General features: G+C 37.3%; 1 protein-coding gene and 1 long non-coding RNA gene across 2 annotated transcripts in view; one reads left to right on the top strand and one right to left on the bottom strand.

Moving 5' to 3' along the window:
• Positions 1 to 17,293, top strand: part of LOC140234721 (calcium uptake protein 3, mitochondrial-like) — a 233,296-nt gene that overhangs the window by 70,125 nt on the left and 145,878 nt on the right.
• LOC140234730 (uncharacterized) lies at positions 11,822 to 14,433 on the bottom strand. Its single transcript, XR_011901647.1, has 3 exons — positions 14,361 to 14,433; positions 12,769 to 12,899; positions 11,822 to 11,973 (listed from the first exon to the last, which is right to left on the bottom strand). It is a non-coding gene; the product is annotated as an uncharacterized lncRNA (long non-coding RNA).

Here is a 17,293-nt window from a genome sequence, read left to right on the forward strand (position 1 = left end):
AAGATACCAAGACTTAACCAAGTATTTCACTGACTTGCAAAGTAACTGCATCCAAGAAAAAAAAATCAGAGACTTGGACCCCGGCCGTTTGCACCAACCGAAAGGCCGGCCTTTCGGTTGATGTAAACGCACAAAAGTCAAAATGCGGTACCAAATGGGGTACCAAATTGCGGTACCAAATGGCGGCCCGGCCTTTCGTTGGTGTAAACGCAAGCGGACCCTAATGCGCGTCCTGCCCTCTCAGCTAGCTGTAGAAATCGTGCTGACGTCACGCACCGGTTTGGTTTCATCAAAGATCGTACACTAAGTACGATTTTTGGTTTCATTTTGTGCAACTGTGACCGGTGACCTGCGTATAGAAAACCGGCTGCTGTCTCAATAATTTTTTTTTAAATATTATTTCCTTCTTGACAGGTAAGAATAGATCTTTATATATGTGACCGTGCACCTCAAAACGAACATAAAGTCGCACACACTGATTTTACGTAAGGACTGAAAATAAGTGAAATGGGTCAACCTAGCCGAACTTGACTTTTTCATATTTTCTGAAAGAGCGGGTCTTCTTTTACATTATGCTAAAATTTGGTATCATAAAACGGGCAGGAAAGTGTGTTTTTTTAGTAGTTTATCTCGAACATTTTTGGTAGAGTAGTGTGATTAGGTGTGTCTTAAGAATCCCTTTTTCATTTCTGAAAAACCTTGTCCACACTCTTCACTTTCAGCTCTAATAACTTTTGAAAGGATAGGGCTACTGCTTTGAAAGTTGGCATTAATTATGGACAGAATGTGTTAATGAGGCATGCTTAATTTCAATTTAATCTGATAATCCCTTCATTGATGTTACTGTGGTGGTTTACTTCCTGTTTTTTGTCCCATTCATCGCTCAGCCAGCACGGTTTGGTAAAGATTAAACTCTTGAATAGACACTGTCCTTCAGAGCCTCTTTTCTCAGTTCATACTTTTACTGAGTGTGTGCTTTCTTTCCAATATTTAGATAGGTTAGGAGAGTCCATTTGATTTGAGTTATACATCATTTTAAAGCTTAAAGTCTGCTCTTTCAGAATATGGTCTTAACTAAAAATTCATATCTGGCGACTTTTTGTTTGTTTTGAGGTGCAGGGTCACATATGTACATCTAATTTGTTTACCCTTATTTTTACGATTAAAATTCTGTAATCAAACGTCGGAGTAATGTTGTCTATATTAACAGAATACAGTAACCGTTTCGTTTACAACAGTCCCAGTCCATTAGAGTGCCACAAACGTCGAAAAGGAAACATGCGGGAGGGGATTTCTCTCAGAGGCCGCTGCTCGACAAGGCAATGTAAACGCACGAAAATGCGAGTCCGAGGACCGCAAAGCCGGCCGGCCCAACCTGTCACTGTAAACGGGGGTCTTGCTTATCATTCATAACAGTTCTTGTGCATCACCAGTCTTTATTATCTCTCATGATAGTCATTTGTATGTTGGGTACAACCGCTTTGAGTTAGATCTTGTTAGTGTTGCTAGTATCAAAGCTATTAGATGACAATGTGCTTGAGATGATCATTATATGGAATTTAGCCATATGTCTATGAGTGTGTATGATTAATGTTAACAATGGACTTTTAACATCTATTCTGCAAATTGCATAATCCAACAATAATTGTCAGTAAATTTCATGGTCACTGTCTCTTTGTGGAAAAAAAAAGTGGCCTTTTCAGTGTTAAGAATGATGTCATAATCGCTTCATCACACACTACAACCTTTTCCAAGTCATATGCATGTTAATCCAGTTAGTGGAAGTTATTCACTTTCATAGCAGTCCAAGGGAGGATAGGGTGTTGGCAAGAATGGCTTGTCAACGCCAAGAAAGAAAGTCGGAGCATGCGTGCGAGGCTCATTTTGCCGCGCTCTGATTGGCAGGGATCCACATGAATCGCTATCGCACCCATTTAGTTTTAAATAGAACGAGTAAACCTAAAGATGACATGGAACTTCCTAGCAGGTTGTCAGGGAGAGATGACAATATTTTGCTAAGGTGGCGCCTGCTATGGAACAGTTGCTCACCCTCAGTCACTGTCTGGAACTTGTTGCCCATTGTAGAAGCCTCTTTTGCTTCTATGTTTTGGTCGGGGGGCTTTGCCTGTCTCATTCCCCTGCTTTCTCATTCCCTTTCACTCTGCCTCCCACACCCCCACCCCAACTTGCCTGCATTCACTATCAAAAAGGTTAGGAAAAGGGGATTCTTCTTCATGTTATGGTATTCTCTGAGGAACAGTCATAATGTTGTAACTGTTGATTGATGAATTGGAATCACCTGCAATGAACATATCACAGCCAGTCGTAACCCCGCCCCTTTATTGCTTACCAGGACCTCGTTGCAGCTTTCCATCAACCGCAAGAAATGAGTATCAAAACAGAATGACTAATATATTTTTGCACCATGGGTGTCAAATGTGCAGAATGTAATATCCATATCTATGGGAAGTGAATTCTGGAATTATTCTTAATCAAAATGTTAAAAACTTACAGAAAATCATCATGCATTTGAATTCAATATTATATATTGATATGGAAACAGATGTTGTATTCTTGTAGTGAATTTGAATGAGAGTAACTTCACAGGAAGTTTCTTTGTACTATTACCTTGGCAATTCACATTCAGAATGTATATGATCACATGTCTACATAAAAAAAAATAAAATACAGGAAACCATGCATGTGGTATTTGCATCTCAAATCTCCCTCCCCCCCCAAAAAAAAAAAAAAATATATATATATATATATATGAAGAAATTTGTTGCAGTAATGTTATATTAATCAAACTGTATGCAAACTAATATGCATTTTCAGTAACATAATTTTCCTTTGTCATATACAACATGCCAAACATATTGTCCAGATGATTAAAACTATGTGGTTGCCTAACCTTGTTAGTTCTTCAGACATTGACATTTGGTTTGAAGTGTGATGTCGATAACTATTATTTACAGTGTACAGATGAAGATACAGTTGTGTTCTGTACAAAGGTACATTGTATTTTTAACTTGCCTATAAGGTATGAATTTGTAAACAAAAAATTGAAAGACTTTTTATTGCATGTTTGTTAAATCAAATTCCTGCTGTGCACCTTTCCTTATGAGGGAATGATCATTTGAAAATCATTTAAGTCATTTCACAACTTTGCAGTTTATGAAGTCTGCGATGATTTCGTGATGATATCATAGATGAACAATTGTGATCTCTCATCACACAGTAGATGTCCAGTATGTGTGCAATAAATGGTCAATGGTCGAGATAGTCTCCCCTGATGCCTGTGATTCATATTGCTGTAGCCTCTTTCAGGATGGGTACAGAAAATCGTGCAAAGTTTCTCTTGGTTCAAGCACTTCCAGGAATCCCAAATTGGACACTGTCAGTCATCCAAATTCTGCTAACCATCACAGTTGGTGCAACAACTGGATAAAAGGATATGGGGAATAACCAGGCTAGCAATGAGGGGTGATGCGAAGGGAAAGGGTTTTATACAGAAATGGTGTATGTTCATTAAGAACTAAGAGTGAATACAAAAACCTCATGATTTGAGAAGTTGTATTGAATCTTCCAATATATGGCCTGTGTCTTATAAAATGTTGTGTTCCAGCATATGAAACTTTGTTGCTCTCAAGAACGTGATATGATTTTATTTGTTTTGTACGGAAATGCTTTCATTGAAGTTTCAGTATATACCAACTAGAAAGTATCACGTAATTGAAAATGTTCCTTATCATGGAGTTCTGAATTACCATGGTAGATGTGTGACAAATACATTTTGTTCTTATAAATAAAAATATAGAAAATAATAGTCCCGCTGATTTTGATAATAGGCACAATGATTTAATCGTGATGTAAAATATCTGTGATAGCATGATTGATGATGGTTAAATGCAAATCATGATACCACAAAGCATTGAACCACAATGCTTTTCAATTAACATGCATTAATTCAAAATCAACTTCCCATTAGTAAGAATGTATGAAGTTGCTACAATTTTATCAATAAAGTATAGTTTCTGTTTTTTCCCCATCAAGTCTGCCTTTATCCTACGGTCACTATATCTAGGGCTCCGAGAAAGTTGCAGCTCTTGTGATTAATCACACATATTTTGGTATGCTACTGAGGTTGAGGTATTGAGCCACAAAACCAATGTATAATTCAGTCTAATTAAGTCCAAACCACTACCCCTTTTGATTAGCATCATTGCATATCTTACTTTTCTTAAATGTTAGTTATGAATTCTTCCTAGACAACAATGTTTTACAAGCTATGTGTATTTCAAACATGATGCCTGGCTCTACGATGAAAGGATCATTTTTCGCCCCTCCAACATTTTTCAAACAGATTCATTTATTATGAAGATTTTAACTCTGAATCAGATGTAGTCAAGCACTTTCCTTCAAAATATCTTATCAAATATTTTTTTTTTTCAGGTTATACAATTTTTGTTTGAAAAAAAAATCTTAATATGTATGCTCTTTGATAGAAGTACACAAAGTAGAATGCTGAATATGATATCTTTTTAGAAAGTGCTATAATGGTTTTAGCTATCAAAGCATGATTTTTACAAATGAATCTCAAATAATATTTGGAATATGATTGCCGTAGTGCCATTGACCAACTTTGCACTCGCAAAGTTGTATCAAATTTCTTTGTACATCACAGTATCACTTCATATCATTATTCACTAATTACCTGTTAAAGGAAACCAAAATCCAAATATAAATGCAGATTGAGTAAAAGCAGCAATATTAGTAGAACACATCAGTGAAAGTTTGAAGAAAATTGGACAATCAATTCAAAAGTTATGATTTTTTAAAGTTTCAGTGCTGTCATTGCTAGATAAGAAGACTACTACAGTTCATGCCATCATTATGGACAACAATATAAGAAAATGTAAGAGAATTCCACAAAGTTTAAGTTTTCATGACAAGTATGCATTCCATTGACTTGTTGCTGACATATGTTTAGGATAATGTTATTCCCCCCCCCCCCCCCCTGGTCTCTGATCGAGTAAAGTCAAGTGCTCTTTCATATGCCTATGCTAGTAAGCTTAAGATATGTTGAATTTTGAAGCCAGATTTCCTTTGGATTTTATGATGATCTGTACACGTTGGACAGATTGACTCAGCCACAACGTCATTACTGCCCCGACAATGCTAACCCGATTTCTTGCGAACAAACCTTGATGTATTAAACCCAAGTCTGCTTTGCATGCCGAGAGAGACGCCGTATGCCAGCAGATTTCATTCTCTGATGCTGTCAATCAATTTTGTTCCTTTTAACCACTAATTAGCCAGTGAATGATGGGCGCATTGATTGTTTCCTAATTCCATCTTGGCATGTTTTCCTATGATGGCAAAACCATCCCCCCTATACGCCACCTTGAATCACAGTCAACCCACAGCCAATGACAATGCCAGGTCTGTATGATTAACTACTTACCACCGAACCAACGTAATCTATGCCTGCCTACAACCACACAATTAACACCAAGATTGTGTTCTGTGTGTCCGTGAGAAAATATCACAAAAAGAACAGTGAAGTGATATTGAGAATAATGAAATGACTATCATATGAATTATCTCAGTAAACATGCTACATACAGCATCTGTTGGTTTATAGAAGCACTATTCTGCCTATTGATCATTTGTAAGTGTCTTCGCCTATCTTATTTATTATCATTATCATTATTATTGCTATTATTATTATTATTATTATTATTATTGTCATCATTATTATTATTATTATTATTATTATTATCATTTTTCTTATCATTATCATTGTTGTTATTATTATCAATAATTAATTAGTTAATTATTAATTTATTTGTTTTACTCTAAACCAGAAATTTGAAAGATAACTGACTCAGTATCAAAATATACCAGTATTTTAGGGTCTTGCACATAGTGATATTTGTGATCTACCCCTCCTCTCCCTCACCCCCCCCCCCCCCCCCAAAAAAAAAGGGACACCAAGACAATTGAAAAAAAAACCCCAAAAAACAAAACAGCACTACACCTGATATCCTCCTCATTCTTAGCAATGATAATTGGTATATATGCACATCCTGAATCCAGTTACTATGCATGTGAAAGGATCTCCATACTAATGCATCATTCAGCTGTATTTCCATTATATTCACCTTATGCATTTCTCCAGCTCTGTTTATGGGGAAAATGATTTGAAAGTCTAAAATTGAATATCAAAAGACATAAGGAAAAATTACCTCCATGAACATACATCAAAAATGATACATCAATAGATCCTTTTTCTTCTTTCTTTTAATACATGTGCCTCTTACTGTCAAATACTGCAAAATCTAAATTGTCAAGTGACAGCTGAAAGGGCATTAACTGTGTGGACTTTATACAGCACAAATGACCCTTGAGCTCCATGCTGACAATATCAAAAGTGGCTGGTAAGTGTTCAAATTTACATTTGTACAGATTTTGCTCCAGGCATTACAAATGTACATGTATGATCGCCTCCAATTTTTACATCAATTTTTTTATTTTCTAAGCTTCGCAATGCAAAGAAGGAGAAGAAACGGCAGTAGGCTCACACTTACTGCTCTTTAATTAAAGATGTACAAACTTGTTCACGAAACCTGTTGTATTCTATAGTTTGTTTTTTTGTTTTGTTTTGGGTTTTTTTTTTTTTTTACTCATTGATATGATTCAAAATAAACATAGCATTTAGTGTAGTGTCCTGTTAAAGGACAAGTTCACCTTCATAAACATAAGGATTGAGAGAACGCAGCAATATTAGTAAAACACATCAGTGAAAGTTTGAAGAAAATTGGACAATCGATGCAAAAGTTATGAATTTTAAAAATTTTTGTGTTGGAACCGCTGGATGAGGAGACTACTACATCTTGTGATGTCATATGTGTATAACAGTATAAAGAAAATATAAAGAAAATTCAACATATTTTCACTTTTTTCGCATAATAAAAGAGCACTAGACTTGCCTCTTTCTAAAGGCAGGGGAAATAATATTACCCATAACATATGTTGGTAACGAGTCAAGGGAATGTGTACTTTTTTCAAAAGATGAAATTTTGTGAAATTCTCTTTATGTTTTCCTTATGTTGTTGTACGCATGTGACATCATACACTGCAGTAGTTTTCTCATCCAGCGATTACTGCACAAAAACTTCAAAAATTACCTGAACGGATTGTCCAATTTTTCTCAAACTTTCAATGATGCGTTCTACTAATATTGCTACATTCTCTCAATCCTTATGTTTATGAAGGTGAACTTGTCCTTTAACCCATATCTGGTTTTGTTTGCCAAATTGGCATGCGTACTGGAGTGTTTTCTGTACCCATCGGCATAGATGTATGGGTGCTAATCGTCATCGAATGAAGATTACCTGATCCCCCTAATGCATATTGTATAACCATGGAGCTACTTACAGAGCTCCATGGTATAACCATGGTTTTCCTGTTGGACTGAGGCACATTTGACTAGGCTTGCTACTCTACAACTAGGTCAAGTTTGGATGGATTACTGAATGCTGATGAAAAAGTTTGGCAAATTGAGCTAAGTCCCAGGGCACCTAATGGGTTAAAGTGTATCTGTACACAGAAATTTAGAGTTCTGACATTGTAGGTTATTGTACTGGTAATATCCCTATCAAAGATAAGAGTGCAACGTTACATGCAGAGATATAGCAATATATAAAGACATAGAGCAAGCTCTAAAATGCCAAGAATTACATTGTGCCTTGATCTAAAGCCCCAGTCACACAGCACTCCACATCTAAATCACTAACAAAAAGTTATGAAAATCTGGTGGACGTGGTCGTAAGTGGTAATTTTTTGGTCAATTTTTGTTTGGCCGTGCTTTGTACGGGGTATGGCCGTTGGCAGCTGTTCCACTGCTGAAGCACTGCCTAAGCACGGCTAACCATGTCCAGCCACGTGTATGTACGCGGAAAAATCCATTTCTCAGTGATAAGCCGCTAAACACATGCCAACGCGTAACACGCATAAGATGACTGTGCTCTGCCTGTGACAGACCGCTAAACTTTTGCGTCTTACCGCGTCTCCCCAAGTTTTAATCACTGCCGGAACACGGATTATCAAGTGTGTTTCACGTGTTTTGCACGTCTTTACCATGTGTGCCGCCTGTGGTTGTCTGCGGAATAAAATTTTGAGCAGTTAAAAACTTTTTAAAGCGTCCGAAGCCGTTCCGATTTTTCCCCGCATCCTGCCACGTCTATAAATCGACCGTAGCTCGTCTTAAACTCGACATCAATGCGAACAACATTGTCTGCTTCACGGAAGACCACTTTTTGACGTGTTTTGGCCGTGATTAAGCCGTAAAGCACTGTGTGACCGGGGCTTAAGAGCAGTCTTCTGGCCTTATCGACTGCATTCGATTGCGCAGTTTGATGATTTTCTGTATGATCAGTGTACTACGATACTCTAAAAAAACACGCAAACGCACACAAATGTCCACGTACGCAGCTAGGTTGGTGCTACCGTGCCGCACTGGGCCACTGACCAGGCAGCCGTGGCAGCCTCTCATGCAGATGCATATGGCTTGATGAGGCGATCCTGATTGACAGTATTCGATATAGCTGTGTGCAGACGGAGGCGAACGAAGGAAACGTGCACACACTGTGATGGTCTACGCACGTGGTACAGCTACTATTTTCAGATCTGGCTACTATTGCAGCGCGCACTAGTGCATGCTGATTTATTAAAATTGATATTTCACAGTTTGGTACATTTTTTGTGATGAGATAGAATTTTCTCTAGAGTTCTTCGGACATGCTCTCACACCTCTCAAATTTAAATTTTAGGGGAGAGATTCCCTTTAAGGTAGGTAGAACAGCTTGCTAATGCACCTAAGATTTTGGGCATATGCAGTTCAAAGATGAAACTTGCTTCACAGGGAGCAGCATAAATATATAGTTTTTGGTCATGTGTGAAATTTAAATGAAAATCACATTTTGCAATGCGATCTAAAAACTGATAACTCTTATGTTTGAATGGGCTTATGTAGCCTGAAGAATTCCTGCAAGATGATAAAATGGAAGGGGGGGGGGGATGAATCAGTGAAGCAGTTGTCATGGTCAGTCAACCGGCAGGCCTCCGAAAAGACGCTTATTTTATTTTCAGCGCGGTCGCGGTGACCTTCGCATGACGTCTCGAACCGAAGAAAACATCCCCTTTTCAAACTGCGATATCTCCATGACTAATCAATGCTTTTCAACGATTTCTTTTGCATCTTTATGTTTAAGGACAAAATGTACTAGACATGTAAAAATAAAAATTTTCCTCACTCAGAAAAATATAGTAAATGGAGGATAAAAGTGAGATCAAAATCACAAGATCAAAAATTGAGAAAGGACTGTATATTTCAATATCATTTGCTTCTGAGCCCACTAAAATCATACATCATTCGAAGCGAAATTTATCTAGGTTTTCAGAAATACCACTATTTTTTAACCATTGCTTGTAGAAGGGTCAGGATCCAGCAAAATAGCATCCATGTACACATCCAAAAATGCTCAAAACTTGGCGAAGTCGCAGACGACCTTAGTTAGCCAATCACAACCCCGCGCTGTGACATCATTGGCATGGCGATTCTGCTGAATGAACGAGGGCAACTCGAAGCACTCCAAAAACGCTAGAATCGCTTCAAATTCTGTTCATTGTTGCTTTTTTGTGTAACAATTATCAGAATGATATTTTCTGTCTTTTCTTTTCTTATATCACTGTCGTAAATGAGAGAAAATGACTCACGTCCACAAAAACTTACATCAGTCCCACATATTGAAAATTGTGCTGTTCAGTTGCACTACCAGGGGGCCATACCTACTGTATAGCTCGGCCTTGGTCGTGTGATCGTGTACATCACGACTTGTTGACAAGATACAAGTGTTGCCATGTAATTGTTGTTTTGATATATCTAGTTAAAATGGGTATCTGATTCTACACAAAAATTAACAGTGGCCAAGATAAAACTTACAGGTTATAAACCCTGTCAGACTTTTATACTTTTTGTGAATGAATCGTTTGTTATGAGTTATATGGTACCGGTATGTAGAGTCGGTGGGGGAATGGTTAGCATCTTCAGGGAATTTACCGACACATCTGTACAAGAAACATACAACATATCAAATTCGGTAGAAGCATGCATATCACACACACACACACACACACACACACACACACACACACAAGGGTAACTAATTGTCCTGTAATCGATTTAATGACGACTACCGTAGTTGAGAAAACACTGAACAAGCATAGCTGTGCTATTCAATGTGTTGATTAAACAAGTTTTCTTCAAATTACACATGTATAGGAACTGTATTCTGGTTATAATTATTTGTTTGTCTTGAATTTTGACAAGCTTCTTTTTTTTGATAGTTGTGATTCTTTGTTATATTGCGTGTTGAATTGTTGTTATTTATTAATAGGCTTCTAAATTTCAACCGCTGATTAGAAAAAAAAAAAATCTATGTAGATCATTTCATTGAGATTATACTTAAATAAAAATGTGTGACTGTAAATATACACAGCTTTAAATGGGCAAAATATAATCACACCCTTGTCACACTTTATACAATGTACATTTGTGAATAATAACATTTGATGGTACATGTACAGTTTATGAAGGGATAAGCCTATACCAGGTAGTGCTGGCGGTGGAGGTGGTCGAAGTCTTCAGGGAATTTATCAACATACAAACTGATATTCTCATTCTGCATTGGAGACATGCAACACACTTTTTTCCCCAAAAGAAACATGCTCATATAAAACACAAGAAGCAAGTCCTTCCAATCATCACAAAATAACATAGAGACAGCACACATGAATCCCAACATAACTTATGTTTAATAATATATGTGAAAACAAAATCACATACATTGTGCCAATAACTGCTTCTCTTTCAGAAAAAAAAAATCAAATGCAAATACAATGCACCAAAATACTGTATGCACTTATCATTTTGCTTAATCATGCAACACTTAGAAAACTAACAGTTTTTCAAAATCGGTAAACTTTTGTAATGAAATCTTGATAATGTTAATTGCATTTTTAGGAAGCTCAATGTGCATTGTACATGTACATACATGTATTATATCTAACTTTACTGAAATGGACTTCCGGCTTATATTTTGTACATTATACAGGCATACCTGTGGGTGCCTATAGAATCTTCTCGAACATAGCAAATGATTAAAAGCAAGAATGTTTATTTTTACAATGGCTTAAACAGGAAAAGTGTAACAAACACATACTTTCTTTCACTGTCTCACATTCCGTTACTGTGTCAGCATCCGTCTCCAGATGAAATATACAGTTGTACTCATACGGGATGTAAACCCCTTGAAGGGGTTGGGTGGCTGAGTTGGAAATCGGGAGGCTTTAGAAGAGGGGCCATCCTTCTTCACTGGCCACTCTTACGTTTTTTCCATTTTTGTTTGTTTGTTAGTTTGCGATTTTTTTTAAAGTTTCTTCTTTCACGCTTCCTAAAGGTTGCCTTTTCATGAACAGCCTTTGTATTTGCTGTAATGAACAAAGTAAAATTTTACACAAGTTGATGCAAGAGCAGTTGAACAATTTGGTTGCAACGTATTATCATATGTACCGGTAAACCCGGGTATCTATCGTGCAAACAATCACAGCCCAACCTGGCAAGAATTCCACTCAAAAGGATTTTTGTTGTTGGGTACTTTTCACGTGCTAAGTTATATAACTTCTGAGAAGAATGTCTATCAATGTTCCGCACACTTGACGAAAGGCCGTTTGTACCTACATACGCGTAAATGTGCTGCATCACCTCCACTAGTGTCAATGTCACACAGTTCAATCTTTTCCACTAAATAAGAGATTTTTTGCTCCAGGGTAACAAATACTTGTGCATCATTCCGATCCAGTTCCAGATTCTGTACCATTGAAACACCATAGATGTGAACCTTCAGCCATCTATAAAAGAAATGCAGAAAAGGAAAGAAAATAAACATCATGACTGCACTGTTAAACATCAAAGAAACTCAAGAAAAATATTTTCAAAAAAAATGTTTCAATGAATCTATAAATGCTATACAAGCAAAGATAAAGAACAAATTTTATATTTCAGGAAAAGATTTTAATGAATTTCATAGTTTTAAATTCCAGTGCAAATGATTGGACCCCTCCCCCCCCCCAAAAAAAAAAAACAAACAAACAAAAACAAAAACAGAAAAGACAGAAAGAGAGAGATAAATTCTCACAGGATTTTGCTCAATACCTGCCAACACACACACACAACAAATGTCAGAATTATTACCCTTTTGTTTAGTGAGTATCATTCAGGAAAATGATGGGGGGGGGGGGGGGTTGACACCCCCTTTCCCCACTGTTATGCTAATGGTACCACCCATCTTCAAGTGCTATGGACATTAATGTTGACATGCATAAACAAACAAAACCCTACAAAAGTATAATTACTTTATTTCATTATTTAAGGACATAAGTTACAGTACTATAGACTTTCTTTTACATACAGTGTGCCTACAAATTGTACATAGGACATTAAAAGATGAACAACACTACTTGTGAAGATCAGGGTGAAAACCCCAGGTGGAGTAGTACACTATACAGCGTTATACATATTATATCTTCATATGACAACCCAGACTACTGCAAGAATCTTCAGAACTGGAGTCTGAAGGAGGGACTTAAATCTGCAGAAGAAAAAAAGGAGGAAAAAAAGAAAGATCAGAACATGAATTTACTTACTCAGTCATTTTGCTTGAAGGAGCTATCCCACAGTGGAGTTTCTGCATTTCTGGGAACCGACTCAGTAAGTGGAATGTGCTACATGATGAAGTTCGAAGCCAGGAACTTTCCTTGAATGTCCAGTATTTTGACTGCAAGGAATTCAGAAAGAAGATGTTAAACAATCAAAATACAATGTATGATAGATTCCAGTTACCATCGTTACTGATCTATTCTCTAATACTTATATAAATGTACAATGATAGCCTAAAGCTTCGAATTGACAGGTAAATATAGACACCCTAAAATTTTTTAACGCGGACATACTTGTAGTTAGCCTAATTGAAAACCAAGGTCTACATGTACACATTAGCCTGAACAGATGCAATGCGACAACAGTGTACAGCTGCTTGTACATAACAACCTGTGTACAGCCAGGAAAATAAAACAAAAATTAATTTGATGAAAAATAAACTCTGAAAACAGTCAATCAATGTGCTACATTTGTACATGTAGGCCCAGCCGTGTGCCTTTACTACAGTTGTACATTCAGTTCTTCTTCTTCTTCTTCTTCTTCTTCTTCTTCTTCTTCTATATGTGGTATATATCACTTTGTAAAAGTTAACATAAAACAATTTTTGTTTGTTGCGATTGGGATGAAACTATCATTTGGTGAGGTACCAAAAAAAGTTAGACCGACAGTATCTGTCTCTTCACGACAGACTTCTTATCTTACATTGGGACATGTATGGTCAGCTGTACGTGTCCCAATGACAGTGATGAATGTCAGTATTTTATCGAGAATCCCACAGTGAAGAGACGGATACCGATGGTCTAACTCTAAGAAAATATTACGCCAAGGACCGTACAATTTTTATGATTGAACCACATGTAATTCACGATTAATAACTCTTGGTACTAGTACTACTACTTTATTTTGCTTGATCATGATTCATGGATAATTATAGCACTGTACGAAATATCACATGTGGGTGGGTAGATCTTGTACAACTGTAGATCAAACTTCAAAGAAAGGCATGCGCGATGCGCAGATTAATAGTATGAAATAAACAGACAGACCAAAAACTTTTTTAAAAGTTACCATTTGCATTCTTTATCTTACCGGACTTCCACAAATTTAAACATTTAACTAGGCCCCCTAGCCCTACATAAACTTGATGCATCGGTTTTATAATAAGACTCAAGAGTATCGGCTACAACCTACTAAATTTACAACTTTTTTTTATAAGATCTATCTAAAGGTTACTGACTGTATTCAACACGCCTTAGATCTGTAAATTTATAGATATTTCATGCAAGTCAGAAACAAACATGCACGAATTACGAGTGCAACCTACAAATTGTAGGTTACTGTTACCAGTTACACTTACAGCTAATCTACAAGTGTGTAGAACTTCCGTTCTACGGTTTTTAGACTTTTAATAGACAACTGACAGTGTGTTATCTACACTGACTTTAAGCTAAGATAGTTACAGCTGTATTAGATTTAATATTCCCCCATGGTTCTTTATGTACGGGACTACAGTCGCACAGAATGCACTGCGTCGCACAACTAAAAAATAACGATAAAGTGACGTAATATGGACACGTACCGTAGAGTAACAGTGGAAGCCGGTTTCGGAGTCCGCGTCGTTTCACAAAATTTCCGTCACTTTGAAGACAAATATCGAAAATGTTTTATTTTTGAGCCCAAACGAGACTGCTATCAAAATGTTCGCTAGAGTTTTGGCTTTCCAATGATGCAATTGGTGTTACCGTCCAATTTGTAGAAGGGTCAGGATCCAGCAAAGTCTGACACCTTACAAAATGTAGAAAAAAAAACAAAGCCAGTTTTCTTCCTCACATAAATTGTTTTAGTTTTGATAATATTTTTTTTTTTAAATGTGCATATTCTGTAAGGTATTATTTCAATATTTGTCTAAAAATAATGCGAGCAGTGTACTTCTAGAAGACATCAGCAATTGATCTCGCAAAGCCTGTTGCCTTCTCTCATAATCTCGTGCACCGAAATCTGCACGCGAGACTTCGCGAGACGAAAAATAAAATGTTCACGTTTTGCACAGTGCGAGCGAACGCTGCCGGTAGACTGTGGTGGGAGGTATCATCTGTCTAAAGATAGAATGGAAGGAGGAGAAGAAGATTGGTGGGGGCATTGGATGAGTGGGGGGGGGGGGAATATTGAGAAGGGAAGAAAATGAAGAGAAATAAGACATGAGAGTGACTTTGGTTCTGTTTGACAATGGCAGTGTTTATCGAGTCACTTCATGTCATGAGCTGTAGTTGAGTGCTGTTTTAAGGCATCCATAACACACCTGTTTATACATCACTGGCAATTGATCCATAGGCACAGTTCAAGTAAAATGTAATGTTTCTCTGTCAAGGGTTATGTCAAGGTATTCTTTCTCTTCCTGGAATACTTTTTTTGGGGTTGTTACACAAAGCTCAGAATCAATATCAAGGGTTATCGAAAGAAAGCATCCCTCCGCTCCCCCCACCCCTTAAAACAGATCTTGAAGAAAATATGCTATCAGTTTGAATGATGATTGACAAATTTTACGGGGAGAATGTCTTTGTAGTTTTAGACTCATGCACAGCTGTTTTGTGAAAAATGTAGTATGACACAGTGTAGGTGTGAGTGCGTGTTTGTTTTCACATTTTTGTTAAGTGTACCAACTCTGAAAGGTTGACTCACCTGATTTAAAGTCACAATGGTCCGTAAAGTCACCAATAGCACATGATGGATGGTTGGGTGCTCATTGCTGGGACCCACAGAATATGAAAACCAAAATTTGGATTTTCAAACTGAGCGTGAAAATGTTTCTCATGAATGTCACATGGGGTAGAAATGTGGTAGACAGGGATATGGCTCAGATCAGTGAGCAAATTTGATGTATCGTAATGGTGTATGCAAAATCCATGATCGTGCCAAACACCTACGCAATGTTGTAAAGTTCAAGCAAAGACAAATATGCACCCTACTTCTTTCCTGTTAGCATTCTTGGTAAGCTTCACTGCTCAACTCCATCGTGTGGAAAACTTTCATGTGTACAGTTGTTCTTGACTTGTTTTGATAGAGCGGTAAGGGTTTTGGAGAGGTGAAATTTGCCACTTCAATATCTGTAAGTCCAACGTCTATAACATATAGCATGTGATATCAGGATAATATGTGTCAATATTTTCAGCTCAAATTGCAGTGGTTTATAAAGTGATATGAAAACTCAACATACTGTAAAACGAGGAATGTTCACATGTATTTTAATTTCACGAATTTTGCGAGAGCCAAGATTTGCAAAGCTAAAATGCTCATGAAAGTTCTTGTTTACACTATACGCATTGACTGTTAGAGGCAACTCGCGAAAATTTTCATGCCGCGAAAATATTGTGTTTTACAGTAAATGCACATCATGGTAAGTAAGTGAATTTCTAGTCTTATTTCAACTCTATAATCTTGAATCGAGGCTTGATTTTTGTATCAGAAAGCATTTAAGTGCCACATGCAAAGTTTTTTTATTTATTTATTTCTTTAAAGTATGGTGAACGAGAAAAAAAGGACGATATTCATAAACAAGGTGATTTATACATTCCTGCAAAGCTTAAGTCTCTAGGAATATGAATAATTAACTTTCAGAAGGTAAAAACGTCTCCAGAACGATAGAGAGATGGTGTTTTAAGACTCTTTTTAGACCACCAGAACCCGATCTGACGGCGAAAATTTTGTTGACCAAAATTATGACGTCATGAAATGTGCGCTGTGCTACCACTCCATCCACACAGTGGGCTCCGTCTATGGAGGGCCGTTGCGGACGTGGTTCGTTTGGGGCATACGTATGGACAGGCAGTGTGCCCGTTTCCATGTATGTCCCAAACGAGTTGTGTTATCGGCGGCCATCCATATCCGTTGCCTCTCAATCGCTTCTTCTACCGCTCCGACTTTGCCACTGTCACTATCAGTGTCATTGTCACTGTCATCACTCAATTCACTCTTGATGTCAAACTCAAAGTCTTTCCGTAAAGTATAAGGGAAATTTGGACGTTTTAATGTCTCAGCCGAGAAAGCAGAGGCGACTAAAGACAGGCCAGATACTGCATCCGCCCACCAAGAAATACGTGCTTTATGAATGGTGGCCTCGATGTCCCGCTGCACTCGTAAAGGGTTTTGTTCATTTCGTGACGTCATATTTTAGGGCTCGAAAAAGACAGCTGTTCCGGAGCTAATATCGGTGAAGCAAATCAGTCAGTTTTAACTCGCGATTTCTCAGTGGCGCGAATATCTTTTAATAAGTCACATTAATTATCTGTTTTAGGAGACATTTCCCTCTGCTTTGAAACCTTTTTTAATATGATTCTCTTGATTTTGATGTCTCGTTCACCATACTTTAAAGGCATTTGCTGAAATTGAAAAGAGAAATTTCCCAGTAAGCAAGTCAACCTGCTAGCACGCCAGATACTCTGTCGCAGGTGAAGAAGTGTAACGCATCAAGTAAATGTTAACTTGTTCGTTATGTCATTCTCAAATTCCATAGAT

Source organism: Diadema setosum, chromosome 11 (assembly GCF_964275005.1).
Source record: "Diadema setosum chromosome 11, eeDiaSeto1, whole genome shotgun sequence".
NCBI lineage: Eukaryota > Metazoa > Echinodermata > Echinoidea > Diadematoida > Diadematidae > Diadema > Diadema setosum.